Consider the following 27,295-nt stretch of genomic DNA (forward strand, 5'->3'; position numbering starts at 1 on the left):
CCTGGGTTTAAGCAATTCTCCTGCCTCAGCCTCCCAAGTAGCTGGGATTACAGGCATGGGCCACCATGCCCAGCTAATGTTTTGTGTTTTTAGTAGAGATGGAGTTTCACCGTGTTGGCCAGGATGGTCTCGATCTCCTGACCTCAGGCGATCCACCCGCCTCGGCCTCCCAAAGTACTGGGAGAACTTGCCCTTTCTAAAGCCCTAAAAGCTAATGTTTGAGTGTCTGCTATACATCAGGTTCTTTTCATCTTCATGAAAGTCATTTGATACAAGATTTCACATCCTCATTCATAAATGAGAAAACTGAAGGATCGAGAGGTCAGATGGTTGGCCCAAGGTCACACTGCTTGGAAGCGGGGGAGTTCTGTTTCCCTCCCAGAGATAACCACCCCACAATAATATGTTGCTTCAGAGGCTACTTTATTCAGTCTCCCAGACAGGCACTGTTCATTGCCATCTGAGAGCCTTTGTCCCAGCTCTGCCTGTCCCTCCAGCCTGGAATACCCTCTGTCCTCCACTGGCATTTTGTTCCAGCTTCAAGACTCAGCCTCACTCTCTCCCTAATCATAAATAGCCACCACTTACGGAAAGCACACCACAATATTTTACAACAGTCCTACCCGACAGGTCCCTGTGTCCCTGCTTTCCAGATGAGGAAAATGAGGCTCAGAAAGGAGCGTTTGCTGGCCCCTGTCACACAGCTAGTAAGGGGGGCGACCAGAAGGCAAAGCCAGCTCTGCCGGGGCAATGTCCTCAGAAGAACCGAGAGAGGGAGGGGTTGCTTCCAGGTCAAGGTCAGGCCTCCAAAACAAATGCCTGGTCTGGGCCCTTCTCTCCTCCCCCACACTTGGCCCTGCAAATTGGCTTTGACCTTTCATGCCCCTGCCTTTGAGCTTCTCCCCATTCAATTGAAATCACAAAGGAAGAAAAGAGGGCTGGCAAGAGGGAAAGGCCCCTCCTGGCCCAGGCCCAGGTCCCCAGCCACGCCCCCGCAGGCGCATCAAGCCCTCCAGGGTCTGTTTGCACAGTTGGGGTGCTGCACTAGGAACCCCACCTCCGGGAGAAAGGCACCACGAGGTCATCTGTTTACTCTGGGATTAGCGGCTCCCCGCGGGAGTTCTTTTCCTACGAGATGAAAAGAAAGCGGACAATCTGTCAGGTAAACAGGCCGCATTGTTCCCAGCCATGTCGGGGGCCCCTTTGTGGGCCGGGCCTTTGAGATCGGTTGCTCCCTTGCACAGAGAGAGAGCTTACTTAAAGGGAATGGAACGGAATGGGAGGCCCCAGCTGGTGGGCAGGTCACCTGCTGCTGATACAGGGAGGGACAGAGGGCTTGGACAATTCCGGCTTTTCCTTAGCTGCTCTCCTTGCAAGCCCCTTCCTCCCCATGGGTCTCTTGATGAGTCCAACAAGACGGGCACGGAGCCCGATCTCACAGATGGGGAAGCTGAGGCCAGCGGCAGCTTCCCCCCGCCGCACAGAACAGAGCTCCTGGCATTCCAGCAGGGGGTGGCTGGAAGAAAACCAGGGACCTGGTCTAACCACCTCACTCTTCAGATGGGGAATAGCTGGAGACACAGGAATTGGCAGAGCACGATTTCTGCACTGGAGGCTTCCCCATGTATCCCTGCTGGGTAGCGGAGAACACTTGGGAGCCACGACCATCCCCACCAGTGGGCTGTCAGTTTCATGGATTCCCAGAATATTTAACAGCTGAGTGGATGGGACTGGTCAAGGCCGGCCTGTTTCCTCCCACATCTACCCGCAAGGTATCTTCCTGGGAAGCAGGGAAGACAGTGCAAGCCCCGCCCCACAAACGCATGAGTGCCTGGGAGTCAGGACTCCTGTATTTGGGTGTCCCTGACTCCAGTTTGCTCTGTGACCCCAGACAAGCCACTCACCCTCTCTGGACCACCCATCAAACAAGAGATAAGATACTCTCCAGGGGTTAGCCCTTCCCCTTTGGACCGTGAGAAAATCTAGGGAGGGCACAGGCATCCATCCATGAGGACAGGATGGAGGAGGGACTACCTAAACCCCTGTCCATCTCGGACTTCCGAGAGGCTTGTGAGGCAGTAGGGGCAGCGCCTGGCCCAGCCACCATCCTCTGGGCAGGGTGCTGTCATGGGAAGAGAGCACTGTGGTGAGGTGGTGAGAACGTGTGCCCTGGGTCACCCTGACCAGTCCAATTGCAGCCTCTCACTCACCAGAGGCCCAACCTTGGGCAAGTGACTCAGCCTCTTGGTCTATGAAATGGCCCCCATGAGGCCTCCTCAGCCTGGGGGACTCCACGGCGGAAGGGTTCCAGGAAGGCGGGAGTTGGGGCTGTTCTTACCCCTGCCAGGAGGTCCTGTCCACCCTCTAGCTTCCCTCTCCCTGACCCCCCACCACTGCCCATTCCCAGTAAGGCACCTATTCTCTTTGCCACCCTGACGCCAAGTCACTGTTCAGCTTGTTGGCGACAGAGCCGGAAGCGTGGAAAAATCTCATGCAGCTCCCGAAGTCCAGGGAGAGCTCAAAGCAGGCTGCGTGGAAAAAGGCCCAGAGCTGTGGCCAGACAGAGTAGACCCCGACCAACCACAGAGCCACCTTGACAGGAGCCAGGGCACTGTCCTGAGACGAGCCTCATCCCTGGAGGGCAGCAATGGACCATCCACATGTCTAAGCCCCCATCACCAGCTGGGGCCCCAGTGACTCAGAGCCTGCTCTTCCTGAACCCACTCGGCAGGAAGAAAACTGAAGGCCCGAAAGCCCCAGCCACACTATGACCTGGAGGGACACAGGGGGACAGTACCAAGCTCAGCCTTTCCTCTGAGGCTTCGCAGGACTGAATGAAGGCAAATTTCCCAACACTCCAAGCCACGGGATTGTCCTTCCTGGGGCCCTGACTGAGCTGTGATGGGCTGTGTGACCCTGGGTGAGTTACTTGCCTTCCCTGAGGCTCATCTCACCATACATAATAGAAAATGGAGACAGAAGGATGCCCATTGCACAGGTTTTGGGAAAGATTAAATCACATGTTTATAAAAGAGCCTGGCAAACATCAGTGGCTCCATGAATATTCGCGGTGTTTGAGTCCCCCACACTGCTTTCATGTCCCCTTTTCCTGCTCTTTCCCTTTTCCCATTAAGCTTCCCAAGCCTCCAACTGAAGCTGCAGTGTTGTTGGGGGCCAGCATCATGGGAATCACAATGACCATAGTAACTATTTATTGCAAACATACTATGAGCCAGGCCATGTGCTAATAAGTGTTTTATCTCCATTATACAGAGAAGGCAACTGAGGCACAGAGCACTTAGATACCCCTGGCTAGGAAGGGATAGAGACAGGATTTGAATGAACCCAGTATAGATGCCCTTAGCCATGCTCTCTAGGGCGGTAATCAACTCTGATTTACAGAGCAAAACTGTGTGCCAGGTGCATCACCTCCTGAATTCTACAAGCTGGGCACTGCGGTCCCTGCCACAGAGAGGAAACACTTCAGCCCAGAAAGACCCAGTGTCCACCACTGAGTGTGCGTGGATGCACGGGAGGTCTGGGTGGTGGCCGACCCGGCCAGCTGGCAGGGAAGGGACTCGGTCCTGCATGCTCTGGGATTCCCTTCCTGCTCGCTACTGCCACCACAGACACATCGCTCCCGGGGGAGCTGTCAGGGCCCTGCCAATGGCAGGACCAGGCTGGCCGCTCCCCGTGAGCCGGGGAAGGCCTCACCAACGATGCACCCTGACACTTCCTTTCTCCAGACGCCCACACAAGCTGCCTCCCAGGGGGTTTCCTGCAGTAAGGAAGGACAGGGGGCTCCAAGGGGCACCCTGGTTGGAAAGTGGGGTGAGGAGTCCTTCCAGGCAGGGGACTGGGGTATGAGCAGACACAGATGGGAGGCCTGGACGTCCCCAAGCAAATGACCCATTACCCCAAATGCCCATAGACCCTTCTCCCGTTCCTGGCTTCTGACAACTGGCTCCTGGAAACAAGGCCAAGACTGCCCCCTGAGGACTGCCATTTTGGGGAATCCCGGCATCCAGGGGACACCTAAAGATGCAGGCACCAAAGGAGAAGGAGTTTCCAGCTGCAGCTGAAACACACCTGGCCCAGAGACTTGTGGCAAACACCACCCCCACCCCACCCCACAGCCACACACGCCACTCCTCAGCCTCCTTTTCTTCTCGTGAAGGCTACCTCAGCAATTCAATTTTCATCAGATTCAACTGGATTCATGTGCCCCAAAGGCCGTCCACACCACGGGTCCTTCCCAACTGCGCTGCCTCCTGGGCACTCGCCTCCTTGCCAGGCCGCTGGTTCTCCCTGCCCACCGTTTATCATTCTAGAAAGAGCTTCAGTTAAGCAGACACTTGCCGGTCTTCCTGCAGCTTCTACTGTCAGCCATAGAGCAGGAGTGTGGGGGGCACGGGGCGGCTCCAGTCAGACGGCCTGAGGTCTGCATCCCAGCCGGGGGCATCGAGCTTCCGGGGGTTCAGTTCCTTTGTCTGTAAGGTGGGGAGTTTGACAGTCACCCCAGAGGGTTGCTGAGGGGTTCAAATGAGATGATACGAGGAAAAATTTCACCCCAGCACCCAGCACCACAGTAAGTAACTTTTTATTATTATTGCTGTTGCTATTTGTTCGTTAGCATCTGCAATGCCTTAAAAATAGCTGAGGGCTCCAATCATACGCCCTCACCTCTGTGACAGTTTAGCTTCTTTAGGCTGAACATACACAGCTCTTTCCTTCAAGTACCCACTCTGTGTCCAGGTCTCAGACTCTCACCTTTCTGGCCAGCCTTCACGCCAGTCCCCAAAAGGGAAAATCTGGAGGAGAAGGGGCAGGCCTCTTTTGATTTTTAGGACAAACCTACAGCAGTGAGAGAAGCTTGACCACAGCAAAGAGCAGAATGAGAACCAATCATTACCCAGTGTGGAGAGGCAGAGCTCAGCTCAGAATAATAAACCTTTGTCCTTCCTGAGGATTAAAGCTGCCCAAGGGTAGAAAGGGCTGCCTCGGGAGGTAATGAGCTCCCCATCTCTGGAGGCATTCAAGGTGAATGATCACCCACCAGGGATGTTACAGAAAGGATTTTCACACTGAGTGGAAAGTTGAACTAAATGACATCAAAGATGTAAGCTCATCACAAAGAAGAAACAAGTTCACTCCTTCCCTCATTCAACACGTATTCATTGTTGCATTCCTAGCCACACCTATGTCTGTGCCATTTACTCTCCTGAGCACACGGTTCACACTAAAACAAGAATCTGGTTTTTGGAAGCATTTAAAGAAAACAGGGCTACTTTGAAGTTGCTCCTGACCTTCACTTTTACATCTGTAAAATGGGTGGGACAATAACAGTGCCTGCTTCACGGGACCAGCAGACAGATATCAGAGTGGCCTGGCACACTGTGGGCCTCAGTGAAAGTTGGTTTGTCATTATCATTAGTATCATTAACATGAGGACTGTAACCGAAATCCCGGAAATATTTCTTTTTCTCTCTCTTTTTTATTTATTTATTTTTTTCTGAAGACCCAAACAACTCGGTATGTACTAAATCAAGTCCCAAGAATCCCACCTAGCTAAAGCCTTCACCCAGAGCGGCGGGGACCAGCTTGGTCTGGAAACCAACAACACACCAGTTCTCGGCCCACATCCAAAGCCAGCCAGGCACCAGAGACAGGAGGTCTGCTGAACCTACATTATCTCCTACCATTGTTTCTCAGAAGTGGTATCCAAGGACCAGTAGAGCCATTTTTCCCTGAAGCAGCTTAATCGCATTGTAGAGGAAAGGGTGGTTCTAACTGTAAACCCACCTTGGCTTTTCAAATGAGGGGAAAATAGAAACCCATAAGCCCCTCAGAAAATCTGATGTCAGCTGGCTTCTTGCTTCTCTGTTTCAAGTTGCTGGGTACGCATCTGCTGCCCAAATGAGCCAGAATGAGGGTTACCACCAAGAGGGCTTAGGTCAGATGGGGGCCTGTGCCTGCTGTGCCTCGGGGTCTGATAATGGTCTCTAGACGGACACTCAGACCCTCGCTGAGGCTTGGGGTCTCTAAGGGAAGAGCACATCTGCGACGTTTCGTATGTGGAAGAGCCTGGGCTCGAGTCAGGCCACTTGGCTCCTGGTCCCAGCCCTGCCACTCACCAGCGATGTGACCTTTGCAGGTGACGGAACCTTCCTGAGTCCCCATTTCCTCCTCTGTTAATCAGCACTATAGAGTCCTATCTTTGAAGAGTTGGGAGGATTCAGTGAGGCTGTACTCATTAAAAGCCTGGGACAGAGAAGACCCAAGGAGCAGTCACTTCCCTCCGCAGAGCTTGCTGAATGGCTGAGCCTGGGCAGTGCTGTGCCTCCCCCTGGCTGGCCCATCCTCCCTCTATCAGGAAAGGTGGGTGGTGGACGGGCACCAAAAGGACACAGAAGACAGGAGTGGTGCTGGGCTGAAGGCTGGGGCCCAGGAGTTAGCCCCGGCTGAGGGATGGGGGCTGGCTTTTTGGGGAGAAGTAGAAAGGGGTTTCTCTGCAGTACATTTGATGCAGAGCTTTCAAGCACCTTCTGGAGGCCTCAGGGGAGAGTCTGAGCTTTTGCTTGAGGAAACAAGGGGAAGCTCATCAGGAGGGGACCGAGGAGTGGGCAAGTCAGCTGCTGAATTCGTGCAGCACTGAGCATGGGCGAGGCTGCTTGGGAGACCTTTGTGAGGACTGACCAGGACCGCCTGTGCTCTGCTCAGGGCATGTGTTGTAAACACGGGAGACTCAGGCCTTGACCCAGGGAACATGGGACTCGGATGCAAATTCAATAGTCCTCGAATTTCAGTGAACTCAGTGTTGCTTAGAGAACTGCCAACATACAGCAGACCAAGACTTTCACTTCTGAAAGGTAAAAAGAAGAAGGTGGCTTTGGGACCACAGAACCCAAGAAACAAGATGGTGGTGAGTTGCCTGGGTTTTATTTTGCCTCATAAATTCCAGACTTGGAGCTAAACAAGTCAGCAACCCAGAAACACCAAAGAACACAGGTGGAAAAAAGCAAAAAAGTCCTGATCTAGTTTGGATCTGTGTCCGTGCCAAATCTCACGTGGAATTGCAATCTCCAATGTTGGAGGTGGAGCCTGATGGAAAAAGGTGACTGGGTCATGGAGGCCGAATCTATCTCATGAATGCTGTAACACCATCCCCTTGGTGCTGTCTTCATGATAGTGAGTGAATTCTCATGAGATATGGTTGTTTAAAGGTGTGTGTCACCTCACTCTCTGTTGCTCCTACTCCCACCATGTGAGATGCTGGCTCCCTGTTTGCCTTCCGCCATCATTGGAAGCTTCCTGAGGCCTCCTCAGGAGTGAGCAGATGTCGGTGCCATGCTTCCTACACAGCCTTCGGAACTGTGAGCTGATTAAACCTCTTTTCTTTATAAATTATCCAGCTGCAGGTATTCCTTTAGAGCAACGCAAGAACGCCCTAACATATGCCCCAAAGGAAAAACAAAGGAGAAGCCTCGCAAGACAGAAAACTTTTAGTCAATAACCACTCCACTCTAGTCAAACAACAAAGAAAAAATGGGGCCCCACCCTAAACCCATCATCAGTAGCTGAGTGGGAGCCTAGATTTCTACCCAAGCTGTATGCAGGAGCCTCAATACCCCACTGGGTGGTGTCAGAGAAGGCTCAGTGGGGAGCCAGCACTTTTCCTCCCCCTTGAGATATTCTCATGAATTCTTTATTGCTTTCTAGTTTGATTCCATTGCCACTGGAGGAAACATTCTGTAGGATTTGAATTATTTTAAATTTGTTGAGGTTTATGGTCCGGGGTATAATCTATCTTGACATATATTCCTTGAGCATTAAAAAATAATATGTATTTTGCTGCCTTTAGGTGGTGTGTTTTATAAATGTCAATTGGATCCTATTGGTTGATAGTGTTGTTGAGTTATTCTTGCTGATTTTTTGCTTAGTTGTTCTATCCATTGTTTCATTAGGGAGTGTTGAAATCTCCAACTATAATTGTAGATTTGTCTTTTTCTTCTTTCAGTTGTTTTTGTTTCACTTATTTTGCAGCTCCATTGCTATGCATTTCTTTTTTTTAGACAAGAGTCTTGCTGTGTTGCCCAGGCTGGAGTGCAGTGCCGCAATCTCCGCTCACTGCAAGCTCTGCCTCCTGGGTTCACGCCATTCTCCTGCCTCAGCCTCCCAAGTAGCTGGGACTACAGGTGCCCGCCACCATGCCTGGCTAATTTTTTGTATTTTTTTTTTAGTAGAGACGGGGTTTCACTGTGTTGGCCAGGTTAGTCTCGATCTCCTGACCTCGTGATCCACCTGCCTCGGCCTCCCAAAGTGCTGGGATAATAGGCGCTATGCATGTTTAAGATTGCTATGTGGTTTTGGTGGATTGCACTTTTTATCATTATGTAATATCCCTCTCTGTGTCTGGAAATATTCTTTGCTCTGAAATACTTTATCTGATACTAATATAGCCACTCCTACTTTCCTATGATAAATGCTTTCATGATTTATCCTTTTGCATTCTTTTACTTTTAACTTACCTGTTTCTTGCTTATAACACACAACTGAGTTGTGTTTTATAATGCATTCTACCAATCTCTGTCTTTTTAATGGCTGTATTTAGACCTTTCATGTTTAATATAATAATATTTTGGACTTAATTCTATCATTTTATTTTTGTTCTCTGTTAATACTCTGTTTCTCAGATGTGTGTTTTCTATTACCATCATTCCTGGAATGAAAAAAAAGTTCCTGGGTCACTGGAACATTTTTTAGAATTCCATTTTGATTTATTTGTAGTGTTTTTGAGTATATATCTTTTTGTAGAGCAATTTTAGTAGTTCCTGTAGGTATTACATTTTATATACATAACTTATCACCATCTATTTGTATCATCATTTTATCAGTTTGAGTGAAGTATAGAGACCTTACTTACCTTTACATCCTGTTTTTAAATGTCTTAAATTTTTCCTATAAATACATTTAGAACCATACCAGACAATGTCATAGTTTTGCTTCCATCATCAAGCATAATTTAGAAAACACAAGAGGAGAAAGAAAGCTCATTATATTTACTCATGTTTTTGTTTACTATGTTCTTCCTTCCTGATGTTTCAAGATTCCTTACTTTATCATTTTCTTTCTGTTTAGAGAAATTCCTTTAGCCATTCTTTCAGGGTAGATGTGTTGATGACAAATTCTGTTAGTTTTTCTTCATCTGGAAATGTCTTGATTTCCCCTTTATTCATGAAGGATATTTTCACTGGGTATAGAATTATGGATTGACAGTTCTTTTCTTGTAGCACTTAAAATATATTGTGCCACTTCTGGCTGCTATAGTTTCTGATGGTAATTCTACTGTCATTCAAATTGTTTCTCCTCTGTAGTTAAGGTCTCATTTTTCCCTGACTGCTTTCAAGATTTTTTTTGTCTTTAGTTTTCAGAAATTTAATTATAATTGGCATTGATTTTTTTTTTTTTTCAATCTGAGATTGTCTTAGTAGCTCAGGATGTTATAGCAAGATACCACAACTGGGTGGCTTAAACAACAATTTGTTTCTCACAATAACAGAAGCTGAGAAGTCCAAGACCAAGGCACCAGCAGATTCAGTGTCTACTGAGGGCCTGCTTCCTGGCTCATAGACAGCAGTCTCCTCACTATGTCTTCACATGTTTCTCAGAGAGAGAAAGCAAGCTATGGTGGAACACTTGTAAGGACACTAATCCCATTCATAGTGGTGCTGCCCTCATGACCTCATCTAATCTTAATTAGCTCCCCAAAGCCCTACCACCTAACACCATCACGTTAGGAGGCAGGGTTTCAACACATGAAGTTTGGGGAACACACATTCTGTCTATGATAAGGATTTTGTCATCTTCTTGATTCTGTAGACTTGTCTTTTGCTAAACCTGAGCAGTTTTTAGCCATTATTTCTTTGAGTAATTTTTTCAACCCCATCCTCTTGCTCTTTTTTTTCTGGAATTCCAACGACAAAAGTGTTAGAACTTCCATATAGTCCCACAGGTCCTCAAGGCGCTGCATTTTTTGTTTCTTTAGTCCATTTTGTCTCCATTATTCAGATAGGTTCTACCACTGAGTTCACTGATTCTTTCCACTGCCACTTCCATTCTACTGTTGAGCTCATCCACTGAGTTTTTAAAATTTCAGTTATTCTCTTTTTCAGTTTGAAAATTTTCCATTTGGCTCTTTTTTGTAGCTTTATTTCTTTGCTGAGGCTTGCCATTTTTAAATTTGTTTCAACTGTGTTTGTAATTGCTTATTGAAGCATTTTTACCATGGCTGCTTTAAAATCTTTGTCAGATTATTCTAACATCTCTCTCATCTTGGTGTTGGCATCTATTGAATGTCTTTTTTCATTCATCCAAGATCTTCATGGTTCTCAGTATAATGAGAAATTTTTTATTGAAACCTGAACGTTTTTTAAATCATTTGTTTTAGTTGGCTTTCTCTGATACCACTCTATCAGTGGCAGTGGGGAGCAATACCTTGTTACCACCAGGTGGAGATAGAAATCCGGGTTCCTCACTTGGCCTCCAGTCGTGGGGTGGGAGTTCTGTCTCCCATGTAGTCTTCACTGCTACTGAGGTGATGGTGGCATCATTGTCACGGAGAATGTGAAAGTCATGATTTTCCAGTAGGCATCCTCTGGCATCACCCCAGTGTGGGGAAGGGGAAGAAGGTGAGGCATCTCTTTATGGATGAGTGGGAATGAAAGTCCCAGCCCTCACTAGACCTTCTCTAACACCACTCAGAGAGAATGTTGGGGTGCCTTATTACAGCCTTGCAAGAGTGCTAGTCTAAAGGCCCCTTGGCCTTTGCTACAGGGCTGGAGATGGAACCACATTTTTCTTCTGTGATGTTTGGCTGGAGTAAGGGGTTACTGTCGAAAATTTTTCCATCTTAAACCAGATATTGCATGTTCTCACTTATACATGAGAGTTAAATGATGAGAACACATGGATACACAGAGGGGCACAACACACACTGGGTGTGTGTGTTTGGAGGGTGGAGGGTGGGAGGAGGGAGAGGATCAGGAAAAACAACCAATGGACACTAGACTTAATACCTGGGTGATGAAATAATATGTACAACAAACCCCCATGACAAACATTTACCTATGTAATAAACCTGCACATTCTTTGCATGTACCACTGAACTTAAAATACAAGTAAAATAAATAAATAAGAAAAATAGAAAACAGACCGGGCATGGTGGCTCACGGCCGTAATCCCAGGACTTTGGGAGGCCAAGGCAGGGCAGATCACGAGGTCAAGAGTTTGAGACCAGCCTGGCCAACATAGTGAAACCCCATCTCTACTAAAAATACAAAAGTTAGCTGGGTGTGGTGGTGGACACCTGTAGTCCCAGCTACTCAGGAGGCTGAGGCAGGAGAATAGCTTGAACCTGGGAGGCAGAGGTTACAGGGGGCTGAGACTGTGCCATTGCACTCCAGCCTGGGCGACAGAGTGAGACTCCATCAAAAAAAAAAAAGAAGAAGAAAGAAAGATGAAAAGAGAAAGAAAGAAAGAAAAAGAAAGAAAGAAAGAAAGAAAGAAAGAAAGAAAGAAAGAAAGAAAGAAAGAAAGAAAGAAAGAAAGAGAAAGAAAGAAAGAAAGAAGGGAGAGAAAGAAAGAAAGAAAGAAAGAAAGAAAGAGAGAAAGAGGAAGGAAGGAAGGAAGGAAGGAAGGAAGGAAGGAAGGAAGGAAGGAAGGAAGGAAGGAAGGAGAGAAAGAAAGAAGAAAAAAGAAAACAAGTTTGTCTTGTTAGTCTGCCCCTTTCCTGATCCTTTGGCAAGGGTTTTTTGTTTGTTTGTTTGTTTTGTTTTGTTTGTTTTGTGTTTTGACTGTGCCAGTTAGGGTTTCTGGGTTGGAGGGCTCTTTTTCTCCAAGTCTGAGATATATGAGGCAAAAAGAAAACCATGGGACTTACTACCATGTCATCCAGAGGTCCCTGGCCAGTCTGCCACCTTCTCTCCACATGTCAGAATCCTCTTATGTTACCTAGGAGGCAGAGGTGGGAGGATCACTTGAGCCCAGGAGTTTGAGGCTGCAAGGAGCTGTGATTGTACCACCACACTCCAGCCTGGGCAACCAAGTGAGACCCTGTCTCTAAATAAATATATAGATAAAGATTCCTGCCATGCTTCCCCCTCACTTCCTCTACCTCCTGCCTGGCCCTGGTGCTTCCCTGTGTGGCCCCCTATGGCACGCCGTCCTCTTGAGAACCGTGAGTCATCCTGGCCTCACCATACCTGGGTAATAATATCACCTATATTTTAAAACAACAGTCCTTTCAATACTCATGAAAGAGGCCAGGCGCGGTGGCTCACACCTCTAATCCCAGCACTTTGGGAGGTTTACATACTATGTCTGGGGTTTTTTGTTATACTTAGCAGGAGGAATTGGGTGAGTACCTCTACCCCATTTTCCTCTGCGGAAGGGTCTCAAGCCCCTCCTATCTCCTGTGTTATTTTTATATGCACTCTTATTTTTTTTTTCAGTATTGTATTTTTTCTGCCTCAACCCTGAAGTCAACCACTTCTTCAAGGAGCCCTGGTTCCTTTTACTGGAGAATTAAATTTAGAAACCAAGGACTGTGTGCTACACGTGCTCGTTGCAATTGCTTCTAGGACCTCATAGTGGACAGAGTTAGGAAGCACATGTTTGTACACTAACCCACATATACACATGTGTTTCCATTTATTTCTGTCTGTCTGTCTGTCTGTCTGTCTCTCTCTCTGTGTGTACAGAATTCATTCTCCAATCCAACATCACAGGGTTCATTATAGCATTTTCCTTTTGATTATTTGTAGGTTCTTTCTCTGAAATGAGACACCTGGCTTCCAATATCTACAATAGTTTTACTTATTTGTTCAACCCTAGCATACATGTACAGTAGTTTCAGAATGCTAATTTGTACCCCTGTGAGAAACAAATTTACCAACTAGAAGGCAATGTTTGTGAACAGTCCTTTTTTACTTAGCCTTACAGTTGCCAAACAAAACACTCTTTTCCAACGTTACTGAGGTTGCCTCCTCGTTCCTCACCTCCTTCGGTGTTACTCACTTGTGATAAAGCGTGATTCACCGGTCACATCTGCATTCCATTTTGGCTCCCCCACCCCCACACTGTAGTTTTTTTTTTAGTTTGCATAGTGTAAAATTCACTCTTAGTGGCATATAGTTCTGTAGGTTTTAGCACATACTTAGAGTCATGCATCCAACCCCCACCGCATCAAACAGAACAGCTCCATCACCTTCAAACTTCCCTCGCCAGGCTCCTTTGTAGTCAGCCCCTTCTCCCGACTCTGGCAACCACTGATTTTCTTTTTAGTCCACTGGTTTTATCTTTTGCAGGATGTCATATAAATGGAGTCATACAATATGTTGTCTTTTCTTTCTGGCTTCATTCACTTAGCAAAATGCATTTAAGATTCATCCTTGTTGTTTTGTGAATCATCAGTTTCTTCCTGTTGCTGAGTAGCATGCCATCCTATGGATGTGCCAGGGTTTGCTTCTGTGTCTCCGTTTGAAGGGCCTCTGGGTTGTTCCCAGTTTTTGTTGATTATGAATACAGCTGCGGTAAATACTCACATGCAGGTTTTTGTGTGGACATAAGTCATTTTACTTGGGCAAATATCTAGAAGTGAAATGGCTGGATCCTATGGTGTGTTTTGTTTAGTTTTTTAAGAAGCTTTCAAGCTATCTTCCAAAGTGGTTGTACCTTTCTGCGGTCCTCCTGGTAATGTACGAGATAGCCAATTGTTTCACATTCTCGTCAGCCCTCAGTATGGTCAGGTTTGCGTGTGTATTTCAGGTGTCCTCACAGGGGTGTAGTGGTATCTCATTGTGATTGTAATTTGCATATCTCTGACAACTCATTATGTTGATCATCTTTTTGTGTGCTTATTTGCCAACTGCTTATCTTCTTTGCCCACCTGTCTGTTGTTTTTTTTGTTTGTTTGTTTTCGAGACAGGGCCTCTGTCCATCACCCAGGCTGGAGTGCAGTGGCACGATCTCCAACCCCTGAGCTCAAGCAATCCTCTCTTCTCAGCCTCCTGAGTAACCAGGACTACAGGTGCACCACTGCACCTGGCTCATTTTTGTATTTTTGTGGAGACGTGGTTTCACCATGTTCCCCAGGCTCGTCTCAAACCAGACAAGCCAGAGACCCTGGCTGTGTCTCCTCTGACAACCATCCTTGTGGCCCAAGGGCAGCAGTGGAGCTGACGTGGAGGGATGGGGTACAGGGAGGGTAGAAGCTTCTCGGCAGAAACCCTGCTTTTCCCGCTATCCTCTGACTGTCTTCTCCACCCTGGCCAAGTGGAACTCCTTATAGCAGATCATGTTGGCTGTTTTCAGGTCTCCTACTATGACTTGGTGGGGTTGAGGAATTTCCTCTTGACCAGGGCCGCAGGGTGACTCGTCACCTGCAGTGAAGATGCCATGCCTTATCAGAGCCACATTCAGGCCACCCTCTGTACTGTGGGCCCAGACAGACTCTAAACTTGACTGATACCCTGGTACAGTTGCTGTGGCCTCATGGCCTAATTCACATAGTTATGGACAAGCCACGTCTGAAATCTTTCCAGTAAGCAGTGGGACAGACTCTTGTGTTGAAAGAACATGGGCTGCCACATGATCTTCTGAATTGCCGTACATGTTGTGATGTGAGGTGGAAGCTTTGTCATTAACGGGACATGGTTATGTGCCTAGGGCCACGGTGACCACCTGCTCAGTCATCTGTAAATGCCGGTCTGTGAATTGTCCCCATCCTCCACAAACGACAATCCATGCGTGCATTCATTCATTGATTCATTGATGCCACAGCCCCTGCCTGGGGCCAGGCATGTGGGATGAGGGTGGGGGACTCAGAGGAGGTAAGATCTAGGATCGCTCACAGGGAGTTCAACATCCAGTGCAGACCCTGTCCACCCAGCAGGACGCACTCAAAGATCACTGTGACTGCCCCGAACGCTCACGTAGAGAAGGAGGCATTGGCTAGGGGTGGGGGTGGGAGTGGAGGGTGAAGGGGTCTCCACAGGAGGGCCCCACTTCACCTTCCTCACGGCGACTTGCTGCCTCCCCCTCTCAATCCTTACAGCCAAGTGAGGCCAGGGCCGCCCGGCTCACAGCTTCCCAGCCCCTATCCTGGCAGGCAGCTGGGGCCCATGCTGCCCTCAGACCCTCCAAATGCCCACAAGAAAGCCCAGGGCTTCACTCATTTGCTGCACAATCGTGATTGTGTCACCTTTGTCTCTGGACCTTCTAGAAAAAGGAGGGCGGGATTGAATATTCCTGAGTTTAGAGCTCCATGCTAAACAAAGTCACAGTAAAGTGCAATGATCTGGTAAGGGGGGGAAGAGAGGCTGTCTTTTCAGAGACTCCTTTTCCCTCCCTCTAATGAATGCAAGAGCAGTGCTTAACCCAGGGGAGCTGGGAGCCGACCTGTAAACCGAATCCTTCACGGCCAGCTTGGACTGTGACTTCATTCATTCAAATCACCCACCAAGCACTGTTTTGTATTAGAAATACAGCAGTGAACATATCCTCTCTTCCTCTTTTCTTTAGACCTGCAGGGCCTAAAGAGGCAGCCCCACATCGGAAGAGGCAAGAAGTTAATGAGAAAATTACAAAATTTACATACAGGGGCAAGAGCCCAGCTACACACATCTGCGGTCAAAAGCAGATCTCATCCAAGTGAAGCGCTACCCTCACTCTTCAAGGCAGGGTGCGATTGCAGCACTGTCCTTCTCATGCTGGCTGTGGCCCTGACATCTGTGCCTGCAGTGTTTGGGAGGTACTGCCTCCTTCCTATGCAGGAGGTGGTGGGGGGAGCTCAGCTTTGTGGCACCGCCAGCCGACCGCCAGTCCTGGAGGGCACCCCCGTGTGCTACAGCTCAGCTGCTGGTGGAGAACGCGCCCTGACCTGGCACCTGTGGAGCTGGGCTTGGCTGTGCGCGCTGAAGAGCACTCCCTGCTTCAGAGAGGGCCCTTGCGTCTGCCTGGGCAGTGGGGATGGAGTGAAAGTGGGGAGAAGCTCTTCTTGTCCTGGTGCGGGGCTCCCAGGCCCCTTTCTACCCAGAGTCTCATTTCTGACCCACACTGAGGTCCACAGGCCTTCGGTGCTGCCCTGCCAGGAGGCCACTGGGGGACAGAGGACCATTCTCTGCTGGAATTCCAGCCATGGTGCCCTGAACCCCATTGCCCAAATCCCCTTCTATGGCCTTGGGCAATGTATTTTTTTGCAGGATTGGACTAATGATACGAACGTTCAAGTTAGTTCCAAACAGTAACAATACAATAGAACCTTCCCTTCTTCCGCATCTTCCAGGACCACGCTAGCCCTGCTGAGCAGGCCTGCTTTCCCAGAAACTCCAAGTCTCCCCACGTTCTATTCTTTGCCGCTTTCTCCCTATTTTCTTCCAGGCCCCTCCCTCTGGAGGCCTGAGCCTCATTCTATTCAGGTCCTTGCTGCCAAGAGTCAGATGGGTCACTCCCCTGAGGATCCCAGGTTTGGGCCCAACACAGTCGGAAGACTCTCTCGTAGCCTGGCGTAACTTCCACACGGGCCACAGGGACTTCACACATTCCAGCACCAGGCAGATTTTCCGAAATGGGAGCTGCCATTGGCTGGTGCATCATCTCACGGCTCTCCGACCCACGCCAGCTGAACAGCCTCCAGCCTCACTGGTGACACCCTGCTGGCACTGAGGGCCAAGACAGAATGGTTCTGAGCTGCTTCTGCGTGCCCAAAGACCTCAGCCTGCTGCCCGCTGTCCCAGTAACTCAGGGAGTCCCCAGCCCTCAGCAGCACAGTGCCCTGTTTCTCCACTTAGACTCCTCATCAAGGGTCTGTGTCCACCCCTCACGCCGTGAGTGTTGCAATGTACACACCACAGTGCTGTCCCCACATGCTCCCGTAGTACCCTATGTCCCGCCAAGCCCCCCCACACCCTGACTCTACCTCTGTATCCACCTGGCCTCTAAACCGGAGTCCTCCCCACATCCCTTCAGGCCCCAAATGTCCCAGGGGACTCACCAGGTGGTGAACTTCTACAAATCCCTGTTGGGCTCCCTGATAACTGAGTTGAATATTATTTTACAGATAAAGAAACTGAAACAATTTTTTTTGAGACAGGGTCTCACTCAGCCTCAAACTCCTGGGCTCAAGCAATCCTTCTGCCTCAGCCTCCCACGTAGTTGAGACCACAGGCGCGCACCACCATGCCCAGCTAATTGTTTTAATTTTTTGTAGAGATGGGGTCTCACCTTGCTGGTCTCAAACTCCTGGGCTCAAGTAATCCTCCCACCTCAGCTTCCCAAAGTGCTGGGATCACAGGCATGAACCACTGTGCCCGGCTGGAAGCAATATTTTAAAACCCGGAACTCAAATAACAGGGCGCCAGCTGTGGAATATACACTATGCAAGAGGAATGGCAAGAGAAGAGATCATCCCGACCCCGTTGGTGGGCTGGATGGAGCAACTTCCACAGGAACGAGGCACCTCGGAGGCCTCTGCTGGCTGAGAGCAGCATCCCGACCAGACAGCAAGCCCCAGAGGGTCTGGGGGGATCCAAACCCACCCCTGCACAGGTTTGCTGTGAACCAGATGGGAGGGAAGGAAGACAGGAACGAAGGCGAGGGAGGCCCTGGGGCCCGTGAGCATGAACTTGGAGTGCTGAACACTTGCCTGCATGACAGCATCAGCTGGGCAGGGGACACCCTGCCGTCTGCCTCCCTGAATTCACAATTGGAAAGTGATCCAGGTCATGCAGACTCACTCCCGTGGACTCATTCATCTCACTCCGAGCACTCGTTTCCCGGCTCCACTTGCTACTTCCTTGCAGGTCTTGGGTACCAATTCTAGACTCCTGGACCTGGCATTCTCTGGGAGAAGGTGTGCTCTGAACCACACAGGGACAGGGGCTTTCTCCAGGTCACCAGCTTCATTTGGCAGATGAGTGAAATATGGCTCAGAGATGCCCGGAAACTTGGCCAAGATCACAGAGCTGACAATGGGCAGAGCAGGGATGGGAACAGGATCTGCCTGACCCCAAAAACCCACGCCCTTCCCAGAGCATCCATGGCCTCACACGGGCCCTGCCTTTCCCGGCCTGCTTCAACCTCCTTGGCCTCCCACATGGCATTCACCAATCTGCCTGCTTGACCAGGCCTCCCCTGCCTTTTCCACTCATCTCACACTTTAAGCCCAATTCCTTCAGGAAGCCCTTCCAGCTGATCATAACAGGTATTACATATTGATACTCCTACATACACACACACACACTCACACACACACACACACACACACACACACCATCCACCCCCAGATTATACACAATCCTGCATTATTTTCCAAAAGTTTCTCTTATTAAATCACTCCCCTGAATTCTACCAGGTATCTGTAATAACAGTGGGCATACAGCAAGTAGTCCGTCACAATTCTTTGGACTTGATCTAAAATTCAGCCCCTTTCTTCTGCCACCTTCTTGCATCAAGGACTTCAGCCTGAAACCAAGGCAGGCATGAAGAGGAGCCAATCTGGCGCTGCAGTCTAAGTGCCTTTACCTGACAGCTCCACATGAAGAGACCGGCCAGGGCTTTGCTCCTGGCCAGGAGGCCCCAGGAGGGAAGGCTGCATCCCAGGGATCTGAAGTCGGGGAGGCCCTCAGTGAACACTATGATGACAACGTAAACATCATGTCTCAAAGGCACTATCTGAGACTCCAAGGATAAATGAAGGTTGGTGAGCAGTGGAGAATGGGTGGCTGGTGCTCTGAGCTGTGCTAGCCCAGCGATGAGGCCTTGGACTGGCCCCTCGCCTCCCTGCCTTCGCTTCCTCCCGCTGGATTCCACATCGCCCAGATCCCAGCCTGGGTGTGCCACGGCTTTCCTAGGAACCTCCCTCGGGCCTGCTCCATCAGGGATGCGGGGGTGGAACTACCAACCATGACTGCAGTCTGGCTGCAGGGGGCCTGGCGTGGTGCCCAGAGCTCCCCTGGGCAGGTGAGTGGGCAGCAATCAGGTGTGCAAACCTGCCGGCTGGGGCTGCAGCCTCATGCGTTTGTGTTCATAACCAACTCAGGCAGTTTTTGGTTTCATGTTTTCCTTCATTTTCCCTTGAGGGGCACCTCATACTGGGAATGCCAACCCCTTCGCCAGGGGCTGTCACGCAAGGAAGGGCTCTGAGCAGTTCTATTTTTATGGCTGGGCCCTGCCTGGCCCACGGCACCAGGCTGGGAGTTCCTGCAGGTCAGGACCCCACCTGATCCGCTCCAGAGAGCTCAGCAAATGCTGGGCTGGTGCTCTACGTGACACATTTGAAGTTTATAATTCATTTCCAAAGTAACATAGACTCATTAAAGAAAATTTGGAAAATGCATAAGAGCAAAAATATAATATAATATCATATAATAAGCATCACCTGTAATTCCACCAGCTCTAGATGTCTGCTTCTTACACTCTGGGATCTTTTCTTTCAGGCTTTTCTATGCCTCTATACTTTAAAAACAAACAAATAAACGAACACCAAAGCGGATTATATTAAGCACTGTTTTGATACCTGCTAAGCCGAGGCAGCTCTGTGTGATACTATTCCCCTAAGCCTTTAAGTATTCCTCATGTTTTCTAGCAATTACCCAGAGTGAAATCATACGGCATCCCCTGAGGTAGCTAATCAGTCCCCCCCTTGCTGGGCATTGGAGTCGTTTCTAATTTTCATTATTTTACACAATACTCCCCAGCCACGGTTGTAGCTGCATCCTTGCGGTCCTCCTCAGAGCCAGATTAAGAACCAAGGGGCCTCCAAGCACTGCAATTATTTGGTGCAGTCTCGCAACAAGGTGCACTATTAAATACAAGGGTTTTTCTGCTTTGCTTGAGGTATTACATTAATTTTCGAACATATTTCTTGCTTTTGGGGGATAGCCCTGCTCTGCTGGCACTTCCAGTATAGGCTGGTTCTTTCTGATGTCACTTCATAGCTATGACTATTACCTCTGGGTAATTTTAAGGAGAAGAAATATCAGGGTCAAGGGTTCTCCACAAGTGTAGGGCTTTGTGGTCCACTGCATCTGTCCCGCTCACCACAGAATCCATCACCTGTCACACACCTGCACTTAGTAACCCTCTGTTGAATAATGGAATATTGCCAAATGTCCCTTCCCCCGCCCCCACTTGACTGTACAATTGAAATGGTATGCAATTGGACAATACATGAATCAGGGGTATGACGATCTTGGGGACAGATGTCTTAGGCCCTCAGGTGTGCCTGAACCCAGAGAATTTGGGGCAAGGGCAGACTGTCCCTGTTCCTGTGTGATTGGAGGGTGCCGCTCTGAAAGTCCCAAGCTGCAGACCTGGGAGTCACAACACTGCAGAGCCAAGGAATTGGGGCCCACACAACCTGAGGCAGAAGTGGCCTGGCCACCTCCTGGCTGCATGGCCTGAAGCAGCTTCCTCTCCCCTCTGGATTCATTTTCCACATTTATAAAATGTGCACAATGAAACATGCAGCTCCTCTTTCTGTGGCTACTACTGCCCCTGGGTGTGACCCCAGCTGCCTCTTTGACAGCTCAGGGGCTCAGGCTCCAGCAGGAAACACATCTGGGGCCCTCCGCATGGTGGCCAGGCCAGTGTGACCTGGTGCTAACCTGGTCTTCAAGCCTCATCTTCTGTAGCGCCCTTCCCGAAGGTCAAAAGCAGGCTGGTCACACAGCTGCCCCCATTGCCTGGCAGGTCCGAGGATGGCCACTCTTCTGTCCAAGGTACCCCCACCTGCCTGCCTGTGGAAATCCTGCCCATCCTTCCACATCACCCCTTGCTCGGCAGAGCCTTTCTGAAGGCACCCCTTTCAGGGTACGTGGTTTGCATTTTATGCCATGGCCCCTGTGACAGTATCCCTGGTGAGTGTGCAGGTGTGTCACCTCTCTTTGAAAGCAGTAGCCATGGCTGTGTTCCCTGGCAGGGACTGAATGACCAAGAATGATGGGGGAGGGCAGTGTGCCGGGGTTTGTTTTTGTCTGTTGTTTTCCCAAAACGGTCCCACTGACACCACAAAGCCAGAAGCCCAGAAACGCACACAGAACTGAAGACTCAAGGGTAGAAGATTCTCAGCCACCAAGACCTCACTCGTGGTGGAAATGTGCAGAATTTTGAGATGTGGGCAAAGCCATTGCCAGGCCCCTCCCAGAACTATGCCCTGAGCTGGAACAAGCCCCTCACTTTCCCTCTGCACACTCTCCCTGTTTCCCTCTTGAAACAGGCCCTTCTTTCAGGCCAGCTTGGCCTTCTCATCTCTGCAGCAGTATCTGCCCACATGGCCACCCCCTCTCGTTAAGACTGACTGCCCCAGCCACTCTGCCCACCCAGTGCCAGCCCACCTGGCACAGCAAATTAACTCAGGAAGGAATCCTTGACAGGCAGCTCCCGTGCCCTTCTTCTAGGAAGCCATCCTGACTACTTTGGCCCTTAGAGACCTCTTCCTCCCCCAGCCCCTGAGAGCAGCTAGTCTTTACACGACACTTGTGTGATATTTATCAATTAATGTACCACATTACAAGATTGGGGTCATTTTCCCCATTTTGTCTAAGAAATGCATGTTTGATGGTAAAAACGGGGTTGGACAGAGGTGGACGATGTACTAGGATGACCAGTGGGGAGCTCCGGACCAAAATAGCTGAGCCTCCAGACACAGTACTGCAACCTGTTGCTGGCAGGCCCAGCAAGGCTGTGGCCTTGGATGAGGTGGCCCTCCACAGTGGAGGCCTCCTGGGAAATTGACAGCTGGAGCTGTGTGCTGGCCTTACTCCCTGTAGCTGGGCAGCAAGGCCTCCTATGGCAGAGGCAAGGCTCTTGGTGGAACATGTTATGTCCACTACAGACAGGAAAGGAAGATTTTAAAACAACCAGGGGCCGGGTGCGGTGGCTCATGCCTGTAATCCCAGCATTTTGGGAGACCGAGGAGGGCAGATCACTTAAGATCAGGAGTTCAAGACCAGCCTGGCCAACAAGGTGAAACCGTATCTCTACTAAAAATACAAAATTAGCCAGGTGTTGTGGCGCACACCTGCAATCCCAGCCACTCTGTAGGCTGAGGTGGAACCCGGGAGGAGGAGGTTGCAGTGAGCTGAGATCGCACCACTGCGCTCTAGCCTGGGGAAGAGGCAAGACTCCATCTCAAAAATAAAAATTAAAATTAAAACAACCAGAGAACAATTTTAGCACTCAGTTCAGGGATTGCCAAACTATGGCTCCCAAGCCAAATCCAGCCCCCTGCCTGTTTTTAAAAATAAAGTTTTATTGGGACACAGTCACGCTCTTTTTCTCTAGTGGATGTCTGTGGTGTTTGGCTGCTCTGGTGCTGCAAAGGTAGAGGTGAGCTGTTTTGAGAGAGACCACATGGCCCACAAAGACAAAAACAGCCACAAACTGGCCCTTTACAAAGTGTGCTGATCCCTGCTCTAGTTGACTCCTTTGGGGATGGAAGCCTAGCTCATGACAATTCCTTTGGGAGTTCACACCACACACACACACACACACACACACACACACACAGGCACGCACATGCCCAGCACACAGCGTCACTCCCATGCTGCATTTAGTGTTCTGGCCGTCGTTCATTGGTCTTGGAGAATGCACTTGACTCAGACTGGACCAATCAGATTCTTTGTCACAGAAATGTGAAACCAAGCATCAGGTACTTGATGGCCTTGCTGGATGGGAAAGATCACAGCTCCTCTTGCCCAGGTCTCCAGAGCTGCCCTGATTCCAACCCTTCCTGATGTTCTAACCCCAGCTCCGCCCTTCTTACTACATGAACTTGAGCCCGAGGCCAGAGTGAGCCTCAGTTTTCTTATCTAGCACAAGAGGAGACTAAACTGAGCTCAAGGGGTCACTGTGAGGATGAAATGGGAGGATGTACATAAAGTGCCCAACATGGCCACTGGCACCTGTTAGGCGCTAAAACTGGGAGTAGCATTTGATGAAACATGCAGCTCTTCTTTCTGTGGCTACCATCATTATGATTTCTGTGGCAGCAGCAGCAATAATAGTAGTTGCACTCGTCATAATAATGTTATTACTTTTTGGCATAGCCAACAGCCTGTTTATCTTCCCTGTCTGGGTCCCTGAGCAACACTTCCAAGCCTGTATGTCAGAAAGTGACCCCATTACCTCGCCATCTCCGGTAGCCAGGCTCCAAGGTGGCCGGCCTCCTGTACTCCAGTGCTGAGTACTTTTCTCTCACGGTGAATCAGAGCTGGTCTACTGGACCAAGTGAGTGTGAGGGAGTCTCCTGGATCTCGCAGGGGGAACCAGCTGCCATCTCATGAGGACACTCAAGCAGCCCCGTGGAGAGGCCCAGTGGGGAGAACCTGAGGCCTCCTGCCAACACCCAGCACTGCCTTGGGAGCTGCGTGAGTGCACCACCTCAGAAGCAGATCTCCCAGCCTCGGTCAGGCTTTCAGGTGACCGCAGCCCTGGCCAACATCTTGATTTAACCCCACGAGAGACCCTAAGCCAGGACTACACAGCTAAGCTGCTTCAAAATTTCTAACCCACAGAAACAAGCAACAAATGTTGATCGTTGCTTTCAGCCACTACATGTTGAAGTAATTTGCCACAGCAAACTAACACACTATGTAAACCTGTCTGTCCTAACACGCCCTTGTTCCAGGGAATGCCATTCCCTTCCTCCTCACCCTGAAAGCTCACACACTGCAGTCTCATTTCTTTGCTGCATCCAATCTGCTGATTGGACCCCAAGGGGTCTCTTGATGTCATCCTCTGTTCTCTGGTCCCATAACTCTTGGAGCAATAACAGCCTTTTACTGGGCACTCATCGTGTGACAAAGTACCTGCTTCATGCCCTGTTTTTGGTGCTGAGTTTGCTCACAGAAAGTCACAACTGGAAGAAATTGGTTTGTTGTTCCTTTCTAGAGCTGAGACACCTGAGACTCTGAGATGCTCAGTAACTTGCCCGAGTGCCCAACCCCTCCCCAGCAAGTTAATCAGGGAATCAAACTAGAACCCCGTTTTGCCCCAAAGCCCATGTGATTTCACCAGTGGGCACTGAGGCAAGGCAGCTCAGCTCTGGCTAAAATGCAGATCCAACCATCTGTCCTGCCCTGCTCAAAAGCCAACAAGAGTCCCCCACCCCAGTGCCCCTGTCCTGTCCATCCTTCAAGCTCAGGTCAGTTGCTGCTCGTTGTGCCTGACACCTCTCGTTGAACACCATTTTCTCTCCTGGTAATGACCCATTTGCTCTTGGTTTAGAGATGGTGGTGCACACACTCCATCCCCCACAGGAGACAGTGGGGTTCTCAAAGGAGAGACCACCCAAGGCCCACCTGGTGCACCCAGACCCCTGAGAAGGGATTTATGTATGTGGGTGGAGTGACTGTGGCATAATTAATAACTGAGTCTATGAGTGAATATGCTCAGAAATCAGTGATCCAATCAATCAATAACGAAAAGCTCTCTCAATATGTAGCTTAGGTCATGAATGAATGATGGGTTGATTGAATAGGACATTGCCTAGATCTAGGGTCCTGAGACTGTATATGTGTCTTTGCCAACAGCAAAATATTTTATTACATAGGTGATCAGGAATAATATTCAAAATATTTAACAAACAGTACACCACGGGCACCAACCGCTCAGGATGGACGCCCCCATAGGCTGGGTCAGGCCGAGGGTCTCCCGTTGGGCCCCTTCAGTGCCAGATCCTGGGAGGCTGGGGGCGTGTCCCAGGAGAAAACTAACATGGCCAAGGGCACAGGCGGCACTTGAGAAGCTCGCGCACAGCCCCTTATCAACCTTGCATGAGCATATCAGCGTGGCGCACCGGGGCCTGCTGGCGGATGCCGACCTGCACGTGGAATTTTCTGAGCACATCCACAGCCAGCCCTGGGCTGAGCTTGACTTTCAGGAGCTCATTCCATCCTCAAAGAGCACCATGAGGCTGGGACTACCGTTGTCCCATGTTACAGTGAGGCACAAGAGGTCGCACAGCGAGTAAGTGGCAGAACCACGACCTGGCCCAGGCCTGCCTAGCTACTGCTGGGCAGCCTCTCCGCGAAGCGTGAGGCCCCAGAAACCCGGGCCCGCGGTTCGCCTGCGCGCGCTACCTGCCCAGGTGCTGGGCGGGGCCGGCAACGGGCCTGGTCGTTCCGGGCCCGGGATTGGTGGAGGTTCCGGGGCTGACAAGGCGTGGCCGGAGGCTCGGCCCTCCCCAGTTTCCTGCTCTCTGAAGCCGAGTGACTTTCCCGGATGCTCAGCCGGGCGGTCACGGGAGAGACTGGGGCTGTCAGGCATTCCCCTGGCGCCGCGACCGCGCCACGGACGGCGTTTTCCAGGCGCAGGAGCCTTTGGAAAGACTTGCGACTCTCCACTTGCCACTGACCAGCCGTGGGACTTCGGGCAAGATGTCACCTCTCGGAGCTAATTTTCCCCATCTACGAAATGGGATGACGACGACATGCATGGCCTTTCTGGCCTGGTGTGCAGATTAAAGAAACACCTATATGCAGGGACCCGGACATTTACTGTCACTCTTCTACATCGTTGGAAGCTCTGGGCAGTCAGGAAAGGCCACGAGTGACAGGGGTCGGTGGACCCTTGCGCCTCTCTGTCCCAGTGGGGGCGGGCGGAAGTGGGGAGCTTGGCTGGGTCCCGCGCCCTGCGCTGCGCCCCAGCCTCCTGCTGGCTCCCCCAGCCCTCCGAACTCCTCCGAAGGCCGAATCATTTCTCCTTCCTTTTCGCTTTTAATCACAAAATAATTTTGGTGCCCAGAAGCCTTCCTCTCGGAGGAACATTTGTGCGGGATGATATCAGCCTAATTAAGCCTTCAGCTTCGGGGCTTGATTTCTTTCCCCCCAGATCTCGGCGCTCCCTGCCAAGCAGCCCTGGCCGGCCAGGCTGCCGGCTACCTGCACATGCCGGGTTCTGGAGCCTTCGGCGCCCGTGCGCCCCCCTGCCCCCGCGCCGTGATTGATATCTTGATTAGGCGCCAGGAGTTGGCGGACCAGGTGTTACCTCGGCGCGGGCTGGAGGCGGCGCGCTCTGCGAACCCGGCCCTGAAAGGCGCAGGCATGTTCCGCGGCAGCAATGAGCCTTTGTTTGCCTTGGCAGCGCCGCGGCCTCCCTGGGGCCGGCCCCATAAAGGGTTTCTGTTCGGGCTGGAGGACTCATTGTCAAAAAATTGTCCCTCGAAAAATTAGCATGGTACAGTGGAGAAAGCGGAACGCCCGGCAAATGACAGCTGCTGGCCCCAGACAAGGTCCAGAAAGCGGAGTTTTGCGGGGTGCCCGCTCCCAGAGGCACCCCTCACTCCAGGCCTGGAGAAGAACGGAGGGGTGGCAGAAGGGGCCGGCAGGGCAAGGGCAGGCAGGGGTCAGATGGGGAGTGCAGCTGGAATTGGGGTTGATGGCTTACCTTCCCTAAAAGGCGGGCCATCTCCCAGGGGCCAGGAGGCCAGGTCGTTGGTGTGGGGTGTGGGCTTCTGAGCCACTGTCAGGCCCAGAGGGGCAGCTGGCCTGAAGAAGCGGGGTGAGGTGAGAGGGGGGAAGAAAGAGAGAGAGCCAGCGCCTAAAGGTTATGTGGTTAATTGAACATCAACAGCCACAGATACGATTATGCCCCTTTGTGTCTTTCTCCCAGTGTGTTGATGGAAAAGTAACTAGATTAAAAGCGCCGGGAGCTCGGGTTGGAGGGGCCGGGCAGTGGGGGGAGAGCCCTTCTGAATGCCGACCCGGGGCTCCCGCAGTCCCAGCAAGGAGGGAAAACAGTCAATTAGAGAGGAGAGAAAAGATGGAGTGAGCTGTGGCTTGGCATTTGCATAAAGGCTGGGGCCCAAGGCTGCCACCCTTCGAGAGGGGGGCAGGGGTTCCCAGGAGAGAGGTTGGGAGTGTCATGGGGGTGAGGCACATGGTAACTGTTGAAAGTCTCGCCCGAAGCCCCTGTGCACACATTGTACATGAAGCAGAAGTAAGGGTGACCGGGTGTGTGCATGGAGCATGTGGACGTCTGCACGTGCTTATTCTTGTCTTATCTGTGAAGTTGGGGACATCCACATTTCAAGTGGGTCGCACCTGTGATAGCTTGTGTTGGCCTAACTCTCTGTGCTGTGACCATGTGTGCAGATGTATGTAGGTGTGAAAATCCCGTGGGGCCCCTCTGATGGAGCCCCGGGAGCATGGCTGGGTCAGGACGATGTGGATTTGCTAATTCGATCCCACCAGCACAGGCAGGCCGCGGCCTCGAGGCTCCCTGTGGCCCTAAGGAG

At 50.5% G+C, this 27,295-nt stretch overlaps 1 pseudogene; it reads left to right on the forward strand.

The window, feature by feature from the left end:
* The first annotated feature begins 1,266 nt into the window (after window positions 1–1,266).
* Window positions 1,267–26,231, forward strand: LOC135966668 (uncharacterized; annotated as a pseudogene).
* The last annotated feature ends 1,064 nt before the right edge of the window (window positions 26,232–27,295 follow it).

The sequence above is a fragment of the Macaca fascicularis genome, chromosome 12 (genome assembly GCF_037993035.2).
Source record: "Macaca fascicularis isolate 582-1 chromosome 12, T2T-MFA8v1.1".
NCBI lineage: Eukaryota > Metazoa > Chordata > Mammalia > Primates > Cercopithecidae > Macaca > Macaca fascicularis.